The following is a 14975-nucleotide window of genomic DNA, read 5'->3' as shown; positions in this document are numbered from 1 at the left end:
TAAATGTTACCATCTTCATCTTGTGCCTCTAATGAAATGTTTAGTAAATATAATTTCTTTTTCACTGTTCTGACTATTCTAAATGTATGTCTTTTTTAACAAAATTGTGAAATTGGAAAATTCATTATTTTTTAAGGCATTTAAGGTCAAGGGAAAATTAAGGAACGAAACCGCAGAAACTCTTTTTGAGTTTCGAGATAAAAAGGGCTGAATGAAGGCTTTCCTCTAATCATGAATAAAATTTCTAAATAATAGAGATGAAGTAAAGCAAAGTTTGGTACAAATGCTGTCAGCTTCACGAGACATGCAAACTTGGAGGACATCCGTGGAAGATAGACCTAGAGTCCAGCAAACTTCTGGGGAGAGATGGAAGAAACTAAAATACGCTGCATGTAAGACTGTTTACTTACTAGATGTGTTTTGGATGGGTTACCGGAATTAACAAAAGTAAATAAGAAAGACTTTTATGTCAATCTGTTGTAGTACGCCATGTTTCAAGGCATAAAGAATTTGGCGAAGCAGAAAATCCTTCCTTATAGAATCTTAGAGATGCCTAACTTATGGTCATAATGATTTCTTAAGGTGAATGCACATAGCACCCGTAGGGGACGCAGAAAAAACGCTTCCAGTATTGTTCACTAATGATTCTAGCGATGAAATGCTTTTAACGTCACGTATTGTTAATATGAATTAGCTTCATTAAAGAGATAGACTCCTGGAACAGTTGCACTTCACCAATTTAAAGCAAATAATCATTCAGTTTCGTTACTGTCCAGCGAATCCGGTACCAGAAAAGAGCAAAGATCATTTAGCAACTAGAAAATAATAATAAATAAACTAAATACGATATTGTATAACTTCATCAAATGATTAGCTCTACTGATTAGAATTTAGATAGTAAGGAAATAGTTAAAATGAGATGACGAACATGCAAATAACAAGCACATTACGCGATTTTTGAAAATATTTGATTTAATGACTGCATTTGAGTAGGCTATTATGTTATTTGATGCAATTAAGTTCTTAAAAATTCTATTGAACATCATCATGCGCCATTTAAGGTATGAATGCAACCTCTCATTACAACGACTGGCCTCTTTACATGAATGAAGAGCGCAAAATTGGTCTAACCACAATGTTTTGTGAATAATTATTTATTAAAATTACTTCTAGAAATCTACTTAAATCTTGGTTTAGCCGGAATTCCTTTACACATATTCTTTTTGAAGATTGACTTTCTTAATTTGATTTGTATTACTATGAAATGCTTTGAGAGCTTCAAAACATGTTTCAAGAGATTAACTTGAAAATACCCTTTTCTGTATTCATTTTTTGGAATATTTTAAAAGTTATTGCCTTTATCTGCATTGTAATGAGTTTGATTTCATATCTTTAAGATAGTTTAAAGCAGCTTTAAAACAAATTATTAATTAGTAAATAAGAAAAATATAATTATTACTACCTCTTATTTATTTTTTGTTTAATTTAAGACAATATGACAGTGCAAAATTTTTAAGTTGTATGACAATACACTGTGTTAAAATAAAATTTAACTATCATTCTAAACGATCATTTTAAATTATTTTATTACTCAGAAGTTTTAATAAGGAAAACACGTATTATTTATTGACTTAGCGTGATTCGTTTCTACACGATTTATAAGCACTCAAGTGGGCCGCGTTCTTTGGACTAGACTAAGCTACAACTGAGAGAGCCACTTACTTCATAAAACGCCCAATAGTTACGTCGTTTCAGGTGGGAGTGGCCAGGTTCCAAGTTTAAATACTGCAAAAGAATTTTGACTGAAAAAAAGGACTGCAAAAAATAAAACAGGAATGCTGAAAATTGTAGATGAGAGTTAAAAGAAATGTATAATATTTTCATACGTACTGTGGGTTATATTTAAAGTAAAAAAATGTTACTTTACTAAAATTAAACGTACAGGTTATACTTCTTCCATTTTAAACAACAAATTGGTGGCATCCTAAGTAAGTTCTTGTATATTTATTCTTTTAAGAAAAATCTTAGCTTTCTTTTTTATGTCTCCAAAAAAATGTAAAAAGTTCAAAAACTCTGGAGAATAATATAAAATGACTCAAAAAAATTATAAGTTAAATGGTAAGGTATCTTGTAAAAATGAATTTTCTTATGTTCAGTTGTCGTGGAACAAACAACTGGAAGTATGAAGAAAGTACAAAAACAATGGCCGATATTTCTTGAAGATATTCTTTGAGGAAATGAGTTGGTAATCGTGAAAAACAAGGATAATTTTCAATTTATAATTAAAAAAGTAAAAGATGAATATTTGAAATGGGGGCTAAGTATACATAATGATAAATCAAAGCAAAGATTATGATGAAATTTAGGGGGAAGTTACATAGCAAACATTACCGTCTTATGAAGGAGTTTAAGTCCAGGATGGCCCAAAGAAGAAAGACATAAGAATGTTACAATCGATCTTCAGAATGGGAAGGTTCTAGTATTTATAATAAATAATTTTCCAATCATAATAGAGAATTGAAAACATTAATAGAGAGTGAGACGTAGGAGGTTTACTAAGCCATCTGCTGTATAAATTATTGGCCATGCTCATTCTTGAAGACTACGTTCTTTCCACGCGACGCGAAAAAAAAAGGAAAGTGTTTTAAGCTGAATGGAAATATAAAGAAAACATTTTTTTATATTTCTGTTTAAGGGAGAACCATTAAAAATGAATTTCGGTCTGCAGCTATAAATAAAACCAAAATTAAACTAAAAAGTGAAAAATGAGGAATCGTTTCGAATCAAATTTTACATTTAATTAAGTCCGACAAACTTTAGACAACACTCTTTAACTATAGCAATGATTTTTACTTTATAATTTACTAAAATATAATACTGAGTTTGTGGCCAATTATATTATGAGACTGAGAGAAATATAACATGTCAATACTTTTGAATTTGACGGCAGGGCTGCAAGGCGTTGAGGATCTAGTTCAGATTCTTTTAGCCAGTAAATGAAATTTTAAGTAGACCCAACTAGCCAGCTAGTTAGGTAAACGTTTTTTACATTTACAGGGTTATTGAGCGCAAGCAGAAAACTTATCGAGTAGATAGGCAGTAAGAGAAACTTACGTCAGTGTTCCAAGCAGATTTTAAAATAATTTTTGCTTTTGTTTACTACTCAGCATCAGAACAATATTTCAATGTTGCGCTAGTGAAGTATTTAAAAAAGCAGGTTTAATATTTACGCACACGCCCATTTCTTACAACCTTGAATATAAATGATCCATAATTACCTACAATTACAGTAAACTATGTGCAAAAAATGAAAACAAAAACAAGTCTGTGTGTATAAAAAAAAAAAAAAGATTGAGTTAAAACAATCTACGGTACATTTCCTTCGTGTCTCCACTGCCTGAAAACTATGGTAATACATGTCCCTATATACTGAATAACTATAACGAAAACTATAACTATACCGAATCACAGTTAAAATTTTGCTTTGTTTAACTTTTGTCGCGTTTAGAAATAGTAGAAAGCATTCCAGATGTTTAAAAAGTCCTGTTTTTCAATATATGAACGACTGGTCTCAATGCCATAGAACAAACCTCCCTAGCGGACAATTTTTCCCTCCAAATTGAATTTTTAAAGTTTTGGCTAGTTAGAGTCTATGAACGTCACACAAAACAATTTAATAGTTGAAATCGGCTTTGTCCGAATTCTTTGTCTTCCATCTCAATTAACAAATATTAGCGCAAGCTTGGAAAGAGCTAGAGGGGATTAGCACAGTGGTTAGTACTCTGGAATCACACGCGGAGATCCCGGATTAGAGGTCAACTGCCTAGACTTACAGTTCCTCTTCCTAGTAGCCTCCTACAGATTATTCTCTGACGATGTATTGGATTGTCTGCGTCGAGAAAAGACTTGATTATCCGGAGGCAATGAGTGCCCAGAGAGGCACTCTGATGTATCTGATATATCTGATACGGATACAAACTGCTCTCCACTTTCAGTGCTACCACCAATCGAGAAACGATAGTTTCGATTTGACTGTTCAATATATCGCCTTAACCAATTTCCCAATTAAAGAGCTCCAACTAAAGAGCTTGACTGCCAAAAATAGCAATTAGCCCTCCGAGTTTAATGAGGATCGTTAGAGCCATCTTCAGATTCCAATAACCCTAAAATTACACTTCTTTACTGATTTTACTCCAACTTTGAATTTCAGTTAAATATTTAACCTCAAAACGGAATAATCACATTTATCTAATCACGTTATTAGATGGCATATTTCGGTTGTATTCAAAGCAAAAGTTATACCAAGAGAAATTTTACTTTAGTTAATGAAATATCCTGCTAAATTCACATTAACCGAAATACTTTTTTTTTGTGTGGGTGCGCTCGTGGGATTTCCGGCACGATCGTAGTTAAGCAAAAAACTAGCTGGGGATCCGAATAAATGTTTTTACATAAGGCGAGCCAAGCTAAGAAATTACGTTTGGACAGCTTACGTTAATAACAGTATTTCAACAATAGGTACATAAGAGTATTTCTTCATTAACTGACTTACCTACTTTTATTTATAGATTTCTCTTTTTCTTTTTTCAATGCAGAAAAAAGTTTACAAATGTTTTTAGTAAGATTTTATTGTAACTGCGAAGGATGGCTGTATCAATGTAAAGCTGTAAACATGAAGTAGAAACACGCACGTACTACGGAAATAAAAACAAAAGTGAGATGAACATCTGCCAAAGTGTATTTAAACAAGTTACTGAACAAAAACATTACATCTGAAAATAAAACACTCCGCACGTTACTTAGATAGCATTGCAGAAACACTAAAATAGGTCTTTGTTCGTTGGTTTACTTAATTGTAAATATTATTTTTATAACAACTGCTCTATTGTGTGTTTGTAGTAATTGTTAAGATTCAAATATTTCTTACAATAACTCTTCCAAATTTCTTTATTGGTTTGTTTTACTTTATTTGACAACAAAATTAAGTTCATTCATTGCTCAGTATTTTGTCTGCCGAGATCTATAAATTCTACTGCGACCATCCTTATTTTCATTTTCTCCTGTTTCACTTTAAGCAAAATAGTGAAAAAAATTCACTTAATTTATTTAGGGCACGTTGTCTATTACTTCTATAAACAATCTCTAGTAATCAATTTGAAGGGCAAATAAATTGATGGATATTTTAAGAGATTTGACTTCTTTCATTTAATTTTAATTTCACAAACGATGTATACTCTTTTTTTTACAGTAATCAGCTAAATAACACCATCTTATAGAAAAGTTATTGTACTTTCGATTGCTGTAATCGAATTTGCTGTAGCTCTGATACTCACATGAGTTGTGGCCATTTTTATGAGAAAAAAGTAGTACGTCCACACCAAATTTTGTTGTAATATGAACGCGTTATGATTATAATGAAGTAATGATAAATAACTCTCATTTTTCAGTGTATTATTCAACTCTGAGGTCATGATATTTTATTAATAAAAAAGCAAATTGCTTTAGATACATTTTAAAAAGAATAAAATAAGCATAGAATTAATTAATTTTCTTTGATTCAAGCAAAAAAGCTCCTTTTGTGAAGTGGAATTTAATAAAATTCTTGTGTTTAAGATACTCAATAATGAATACCCGATGTTCAGTGCAGTTCTGGCGAATCTCATAAAGTGCATTCTCTAGGTTGGATCGATCCATAGGTATAGTAGCAACATCAGGGAACTTAGCAGAAGGGATTTATTACACTGTTCAATGAATTATTACAATTTTAATACTCCACCTGGCCACAGATTCGCTACAAACTCAGGGCTTAAACACTGATTTTATCACGCCCTAGACACACTAAAATCTTCTTCCGAAAGCGTGTAGAATAACAATTTTATGACTTAACGAAGCCTGACCACCTTTGCACATATAACCTTGACTGCTAATAGTCAAAGTGAATAGCCACCCTTCAGTTATGGAGATTATCTGGGCTCAGTAAGTACAACCGCAACCTTCTCTTGGAAGACTGCGAGTATTCATGCCCGGGTCCACCCGAATAAGGGTTTTTGGTTCCCAGCTAAAAAATAGCAGCTCCCTTTACTACTATATTATTAGAACCTGTCGATATACGGGATAGAGTCACGCACTAAAGTAGATTTGAAGGTTAGACCCATTTAGATCTGTTTGGCATAATGTTTCGGAAGTTACTGCCAAAGTTATTCAAACGAAAGTTAAGCACTCTTCTCAGGAGCAAGTTCGATACCAATGGATCTTCAGGTAGACAGATCAGTGTCACCTAAAAATAGGCGTTTGTAAATGCAGGAGAATGCAGCATTCTGCAATCTAGTCTAAAGGTTTTTGCCAAAGCTGGAAATTAACGCAGCCGGCGATGTTACCTAATCAATTTCTTGTGGGAATCTTCTTTCTATTTAATAAACTATTTGGTGGACATATGGAAGTGTGCTCTTTGTGTTGCTTCCTTCCATCTGACCAGACAGAGATTGCTTCCTTTAAGTAATTCCTCAACTTTCCCTCCAAGTCGATTTCAGATCTTTCAGTTAGTTTCTCTGCTTTGCGAAGCGTGTGTTCCTCGTTTGCTGCAAATGTAGGTATGTCTTTTTGAACTAATTCTTAGTTAGATCTTTACTCCAAAAGGTGGACTGAAGGACACGGAACTTCTCTTCTTCTCAACGCCAACATTGTAAGTAAGCATCAGCATATAAGATATTTGAACTCTTCGAGTATATTCAGCGACCTGTCTTCAGCTAGCAAGGCATAGGTCCAACTAGTTTGCTTGACATGTAGTACATAACTTGAGCTTCCAAATTAACAACCTCTTTGAAAGTCGACCTGGAGCATAAGCGCTTGTAATCTAACTGAACTACCGTACCTTAGAATAACTATTTGTAGTTTCTTGCTTCAAATAACTTGACTGAAAATTTTCGGAAGTTCGACTGTCTAAACTCTCTACATACATAAAATAAGGATCGCTTTCTTATTATATAAGATCGTCACGAATTAAAGTAAGAGTTAAATAGGCTATTACTCTCAACTGAACAACTATCTATCTTGTATTGTGTCTCCAGTAACATTAAAACTCAATAGACCTCAGGAGATAAATGTGGGAAAAGAGGAAGAGAAGAAAGGGCAGGAGGAATTATGTGGGGATGCGCTCGAGTTGGGCAGTCGTCATAAAGTTGTACCAGTTGAAGGCGTTCCTTTTTTAAGTTGCACACAGTTTTTAAAGCAGCGCGATTCTCTAAAGTGGTTGTGATACACTTTCTGTTACTTTCTAACGTAACAGTTGACTATTTTTTAATATAAAAGAACATTCTTTTTTGAGGGTGTGCGATATTTTGGTTGTTTTTAAAAAGGAGCAATGTGTTGTATTCACTGAATCATGAGCTGTGTTTTGAAAGTTGAATAAAGCAGTAATTTGTGAAGTCAGTTCAAATAAAAGCCTTCTTTATTAATCCCCACACAAATAAATCATGGTCCTGCTAAAAATATATCATAACAAAACTTCTTAAACACTTGAATAATTGTGATTCACTGTTTATCTCTACCAATTCAGCTCCAGTTAGCTCTTGCTTGCTACGAAAGTTTCAGCAATTGTGTTTTTGCAGGAGAAATCATAATGAAAATTATATAAAAGTAAGTAAAGGAATAAAATGTGTTTTTGGCTGTGATTTGTAAGTGTTTACTTGCCCAAATGGGTAAGCACGGCGGCACTTTTTCAGGGATAATGCCTTCCCAAGGGTATTCTCAAGAATAACAGCACTTTACTAACATCTCTAACACTCATACCGTAAACATATGGTAGATGTGTGCAATACTTGGTTTCAGCCCAACCACTGGGAGATTGTTCTAGCTCCTCACCACACTGTATTTGCACTCACCAAGACATTGTACACTTTCCAGACATATATGTACAAGCAACGATACCCAAGGGAACCGCAGTAGATCTAGGTCGCAGCAGCTTTGGCTTTATTGCTTCCTTACCTCCTCTTGCACCACCAATTTACCATCCTACAGTCTCCTCAAATAACAAAATTAAAAATGCAGAAAATGTATTTTAAATCGCGAACTTACGATTCTAAAATTAAATGTATCATTACATTTTGTTTTTTGTTCAAAAAAAGGCGTAAAACCATTTGCTCCAAGAGAGTGTAATTCGTTTCGTTGAAACCAATATTTGATTCCAACTCTTAAAATGAAATAAAAAATAACCAATGCTTCCCTAATCTCTTATTTCGAACGATTTAGGCATTTATTGGCCTAGAATGGTCTAGCGCATTGGATAAGTTGCTTCTTTAAGCTTTTATAGTTTTAAGCACCTAACTTCTAAGGCGATCTGAATCTGAATCCGCTTCCTTCTCTAGGCTATTCCAGCCTCACGACAATGTCTCCACAATAGAAACTGATAAATACTATTCAGAAACTTAATGTGCAGCTCACAGAATTAATGTTGTTCTTTTCTGAATCCTAAGCAGTAAACTTAGCATTCAAACATAGAAAAGAATAACCCGCTAAGGATTTAAAAATCCCTCATTCGCTACTTAGAACAAATCTGTATGTTGCTGTAATATGTGGTTATTTAGTAGGTAGCGAAAACAGTAGCAATGATTATCGGTAATATGGCAATATCCGCGATAATAGTTGATTTTTTTACTTTTTCATCAGAAATAATATTTTTCCACTATGCAAACTTGTCAAATCTAACTTAGAATATGTCCGTAGCAAATATAATCACAACTACACCCTCTGTTCCTTACGACTTTAGTCTCTGCTTCGTATAAGTGAATACTTGAAAATTATTGTAACGTTAGATTACTACATTCGTACTAACTGAGCGCAATTGGTTGAAAATTAAAGTTTCGTAAGATCACAACGCTGGAAGGTTACACACATTGACCAAGTTCAAGAAGGATAAGTGAAACGTTGCAAAATACTAAGAATTTATTTCAATTTTATTTGCAAGATTTGGTTGTCTGATCTGGGCAGTGAGGATACGTTTTATCCTAAACTTATCAGAGTGGATGTATTTTTTAAATGGAATCACGTTTTTGTAGAGTACTATTCATCTTTTATGGCGACTGATTCATTGATCCAAAGGGAAGAAAGATTGCCAATTCCCTAATAATGATTAATTATAATTTTTTTATTTGTATTATTGCCAAGCTATCGACCTACGGACTAGGTCATTTCGGGGTTTATATTCTCAACAGTTGATATCAACAATCAGAATCAAAGACATCAACCTTTAACGGCAAACACGCATAATGTAAAACACATAACATATCAATAGTTCATCAGAATAACCCTTTGAAGGTTACCTGTTCTCCGTGGGTAGAAAGTTTGGCATTATTACGAATACAGAAATTATGACTGAAATTGGCAAATAATCTTTATTTCTCTTAGAAGTATCTTCATTATTCTGGGCCTCACTGGGACAGCTTTGCAATCCCATCACCCACGAATATTCCCAAGCATTGGACACGAATACAACTATAAATGACAAGAAATAGAAAAAACACTTTCCAATTTTCAAATCTCTTCATTCTTTACACGAAATATTGGATAAAATATTCTCAGTTTTTTCTTATAATTTTTAAAACTACCTTAACTTCATTTTTAATCCGAAAAAGCTATCATCAAAAAGTGACAAATTTTCGTAAAAATTGCATAGATTCTTCAAAGGATTTCATTCTAAAAATTAGTGTGGCCGTGCTTACATTCCTCTTTGTTCATTTCCCTTTGGTCCAGGGCAACATAAACATTTAAATGCATTCAGGTTATATGCAAAAAGCCTCAGCAATTCAAAATAATTCAAAGAGAAGAGGTATGTAGCGGAATAGTTAAGCTGTGAAGCGAGCCGTGAAGTGTTAATTAAGGAAAGGACCACAGAGGATTATGTAAGAGAATAGTTAAATTTAGGACTTTCAGATTTAGTATTTTATTTATATTTAGTTTGAATATTTAGTTTGCGCAACCTGACGATCGTAGATCCCTTCCGCAACTGGTATTTAATAAAATTATTGCTTCTATTACAAAAAGTGATTCTTGACTTGAATCTGAAATCTGTTGGATTTTATAGTTATCCTGTAATATTCCTCTCTGTCTAAAAACGTCCTTGGCAATGAGTTGTTCTATTATTAAAATAAAATATGAAAATTACATTCATTAGAATAATTATCCTGTAATCAAATTGCTAGTTAACAAATGTTACTTTAGCTGGTTTATTAATTGAATATTCAGAATAGATACAGTCAATATAAAGTCAAATTAAAAAGAATTATTACATTATTACGTGGAATTATAAACCGACTTCCCAAACATTCAAAGTTTTAAAGCTACTTTTTTGGTTTTTAATATAATGAGGTTATTCATGCCGGGAGCAGTTTCAATGCACTGTCGATCTCCAGTCTTCACTGGACAATGAGCTGTAACAAGCTCCCAGGAATTAACCTCTAAGCTGCTCCCTTCCATTTTTTCTTTGATTGTTTTTTATAATTTGGTATTATATCTGATGAACGTTTCTGAATTTCAATAAATTAACGATTCTAAAGAAGAATATTTAACGGTTAACAATATGTTTGTTATCGAATAAATTTGTAAGAACAAAAGGTACATTTTTTTTAACTCAGCGTGCTACTATAATTTCTCAAGAAGCATCTAGAATTGGAAGATGCTAGAAATCCTAAAATACATTTGTTCGAAGAAGATCCAAATTGTACTGTGATTTCAGAAATCAAATGGCTGAAAATAACAAAACTTAAACCGTATTTTTTTAAAATATTGTGATAGAATCATTATTACAGTACAGTTTATCTTCAAATACTCAGCCACTAAATAGTCCAAAACTTATTTCAATTTGCCCTAGTTTAACATTTTTTGGTGATGTTTGGAGTGGTTAATGAGTCCTTATTTTCGCTGAGATTTCACCAATAAGCTAAAATTTACATGCAACGTTCTAATGAGTAATGTCGTTCCAGTTAGTTTTGAATTTATTAATAATAATAATGTTCTAATAAATAATATATTATGAATATTGTAGATTATTGCATTTTGAGGGCTCGTTAGCGCGCAAATTATTCCTAGTAGTTTTATAGATTCCTGCAAGTTGTTTTATATATATTTAACGTTTCCGTTTCCGGCAACATATGTTAATTTTAATTATAAAAGTGATTTCAATCAATTAAAAACAATAAAGAATGTTGTATGTTATGAATGCGGCAAAGAATTGTGGGTACTTATTAGTATGTTAAGTGCGATGTTCACGGCGACAAGGTGATAGCAGTGCACCGAGGAGACAGAAATAAGTGCCACCTGTCTCTCAGCCAGCTGTTCAAGCTACTCATTTTGTTTTATTTTCTTCACCAAGCGACATGGTGACAAGATTATATGGAGAAGAACCAGCTCTAGGATTTCCGTATGAATATCTATGTGGATGTTTGCTGAAGTGACCTTGTTATTTGGCGACCTCCGCTTGTAAATGCTGTCATTCCCATCTTCCTCGCTCCACTCTAGACGGTTTCTAATTTTGATAATTAAAAACATGCACTGAAATCATACCTAACCGTTTATAAATGGAAATTTCATCCCAACGAAATTATTTTTTTATTCATCACGGCGCTATTCTAATTTCGTAATGTTTATTTTTATTTTTTCAATTTGTTTAACAATTTTAATTAGTAAATTAGAAAGTTTTTTAATTTTTTGGATGACAAGACGTATAAAGAAAATAAAATTAGATTTCTGCTAGATGCAGCAGTTATTTGCAGTTATTTTCACAACTGAACAATGGTTTGCATCCTCAACTCCTATAAGCAACAAGTTTAATAATTCATTGTTTGAAAATTTAGTTCATATTTTAATATTTCTAATTAACTACAAATAGTAGACAGAATGTTTTTGTATTGAATTCGGTCGCACACTATTACCGTATTGATCTGAATTACACAAAACAGTTCGCCATTTTTTAAATTTCAAATAAATTCCAAGGTGTATGGAGGTAGCTTTTCTTGAACTACCACTCCCACTTTATATCTCAAATTACAAACATTATCTTGTTAATATTCTGACTAGTTAAACTGCAAAGTTTTAAACATATTGAAGTGATCGTTTTGTTCGCTGTGGTATAGCAATCGGATATACAGCATCTATTTCGTCGCATTTTTCTAAGTCTTAAAGCAATGACGTAAGACGTGGGCAAAACAAAAAAATCCTTCAAAAAATTCGCACTACCAGTCAAGCAATTTCTACAAACTCGGTATATACTCGTCCAGTCCCCCTTGATTTTCATATAGGTGTAAGATCAAAAATACAGAACAATACCGTTTTGTAAGTTATCTTAACCACTTCCCTATAGCTAAAACTACCCTTAAGTATATTTGATTAGAAAACTTGTTTAAATAGTACTTGATCAACGTAAGAAGTTTCATTAAAGTATTAAACGAACATTTTCGAGTTCCTCAGTATAATAAATAAAATAATGCAGTAAAGTTTTGGTTTTAAAAATCTGGTTTTACTGGGTTGCTTGATAGAAGCTTTGAAAATATACGAAATTTGTAAGTTTCGCAATATGTAAAATTTAAAATGTACACCTGCCACATTTTTGAGAGCTCGAGAAGTAAGCCAAAATTAATTTGGAAATTGATATTCACTACTCGAATAGGAACTTCAGGAATACAGTTCTATAGCAAGGGTTTTCTTTCATTCCGAACAATTGCGGGGGATGGAAGGTGCCGAACAACATGTCTCCTAATTGGAACATTCTGCAATAATCATTAACTGAAAAAATAACGAAGTAGGTCACTAACAGTGGCTGCTGAAACTTAATTAGCAAGATGAATTATTTGCCTCGTCAAGGGTTAAATTAAATTTGGAATAAATCAAAATTTCTTCACTAATGCAATGTTTATTTTTTGGCAATATTTTTACCAATTCATTCTAATTTCACGTGTTCATCAATCACCATCAATTTGTTCATCAATCTTCAACAGTCTGTTCATCATCAGTTCATTATTTATTCTTTTCTTTTTATTTTTACTTGTATTTTGAAGAGTTTGTTTTAAGTGAAGTTGAAAGTAATTTTTCTTAAATGATGTTATATTTCCTATTTCTTTTTAAATCATATGACCCACTTAAGATAATGAAACAGCATGAAGCCATCTCTGTAGCATGTAAAATACGTAGTCCTCTCTCTCTATACTTTCATTAGACACGCATAAAGACCGAACTTTTGCTTTTTAAAATAGTTTGTCAATATACAAACGGCCTATTGTGTAATTTAATTTTTTTGTCCTTGCTTTTCCTTTATTATGTTTATTGTCAAGTAAAACATTAAAAATATCACTGAAAAGTCGCATGTGTATGCACAAATCAGTGCGTTTGCGTAGATTGTAACCTGTTGTATTTGCGAGGTCGGAGTTGGGCCCTACTAGAAATTTAATTTCAGCGTGCTCTACCATTTTGAAGTAGTTGTTTTGGACTCTTGAATGCACTAGTCTATGAATTTGGATCAAAATCTTTAAAGTTTTACTATCAAAATAACGTAACGGTTAAAGAAAATTAGGTAACCTGGTACAAACGACCTTATTATGGCAGCAGCGAACAAGAAAGCAACCAGCTTAAGAGATAAACTGGCGAGGCAAGGATTAGTGACAATAGGCTACCGATCGCACGAAGCCTGGCAGTAAATCGAACAGCGTAGTCGCTCATGCTTTGGAGGACACGCCACATTACAAATTCTAGCCAAAGCTACCAAATATCCAATAAGAACCGAATGACATCATTAAGAATTCAACAGAGAGAAGTTATCACCTACAGGCGTTACAGTGCCTTGCTACTCAACTGAAATTAAGCAGTCGTGCTCGAGGTTTTATTTTTCATTCAAGTATTGGTGCGCACAAATCAGTTTTATTCACAATATCCACACCATCTTGATGAAAAGCTACTTGCAATTTTGCGAGTAAGCGACGTTTTGTTCAGTTTTAAAATTTGGTGCCTATACTTTTATATTATCTTCCACAATAAAAAGAAAGTCGGGAAAACAGCAAACTTTAGAAGCCCGTCGCGTTAATTGAATTAAGACTAAACATTAACACAAGTCTGTACCAGATATTTTATTTTTTAATATTTACAACTTATATTTCCTTAGCAAACTCATTTTCGAAGTGTTGATCCAATCGCAATACATTTTTAATTCAAGATTAAGAAAGCCAACAAAAAGTCTAGTCTGAACTCTACACCACTTTCTCTTGCATTCATTCTCATTTACTAGCATTTCCTTATTCTTCCTAATTAGCTTCCTTGTTCAATTATAAAATCCATTTGTCTTCTTTTCTTTATCAAAATTATTCGAACTCTTAAGCATGTATCAACTTTTAAAGATATGAGCCGTTTAAACTTAGAGCGCATCAATAAGATACAGCGAGCACCGCCATTAAAAGCAATGCAAAGCCTGTCTGGCGATTGTTTCAGGATACTGAGAGATGATGTTATTTTATTTGAATTATTTAAAGCAAGAAGGTTGCGTATCCGTCACTTACCGCGCTAATCTCTCTAATGTTCAGCTTTCATTTTTGTTGTTTGTTAATAAATGATTTCCTAATCTATTTGGCTTTATTTGAACAGGTGTGCAATTTCGTTACAAATAACTAAAAAATGGCGCATAATCTGGAACTCCTCGTAGTGTTAATAATAAAAATTCAAAATGTGGGTGCATTCTTTTGCAGTTTTAATAATTCTATTAGAAAATTTGTAAAATATTCGTATGTAGAAATTCCCTCTTAGTAATTACCCAGCATATTTTTCCCCGACAGAATTCTACCTATCAAGCATGTTAAAAACAGTTGGCTACTTATGGATTAGTATTTTGTAGGTTTCCTCCCTAACAGCAAAACAAAAATTACATCACTGTGCTGTTTATTCATAAACTTTTTTCGCTGATTCTTTTCTCAGTACCAATGGTATTACCAAGATGCCTTAAG

The 14975-nt window shown here is 32.9% G+C and overlaps 1 protein-coding gene across 7 annotated transcripts in view; it reads right to left on the bottom strand.

Annotated features, from left to right (window-relative positions):
* dnc (phosphodiesterase dunce) overlaps positions 1–14975 on the bottom strand; it is a 423485-nt gene that overhangs the window by 201993 nt on the left and 206517 nt on the right. Inside the window, exon 1 of one of the 7 annotated variants that reach the window (XM_074117437.1) lies at positions 1463–1666. The exons of the other annotated variants lie outside the window; for them this stretch is intronic. The gene's annotated coding sequence lies outside the window, so the exon portion shown is untranslated. Of the gene's footprint in view, positions 1–1462; positions 1667–14975 lie in introns of those variants that run through there. 7 annotated transcript variants of the gene reach the window in all.

This window comes from Rhodnius prolixus, unplaced genomic scaffold (genome assembly GCF_049639745.1).
Source record: "Rhodnius prolixus isolate KJV_2025 unplaced genomic scaffold, Rpr scaffold_2, whole genome shotgun sequence".
Lineage (NCBI taxonomy): Eukaryota > Metazoa > Arthropoda > Insecta > Hemiptera > Reduviidae > Rhodnius > Rhodnius prolixus.
This window is presented reverse-complemented; position numbering and strand designations above follow the sequence as displayed.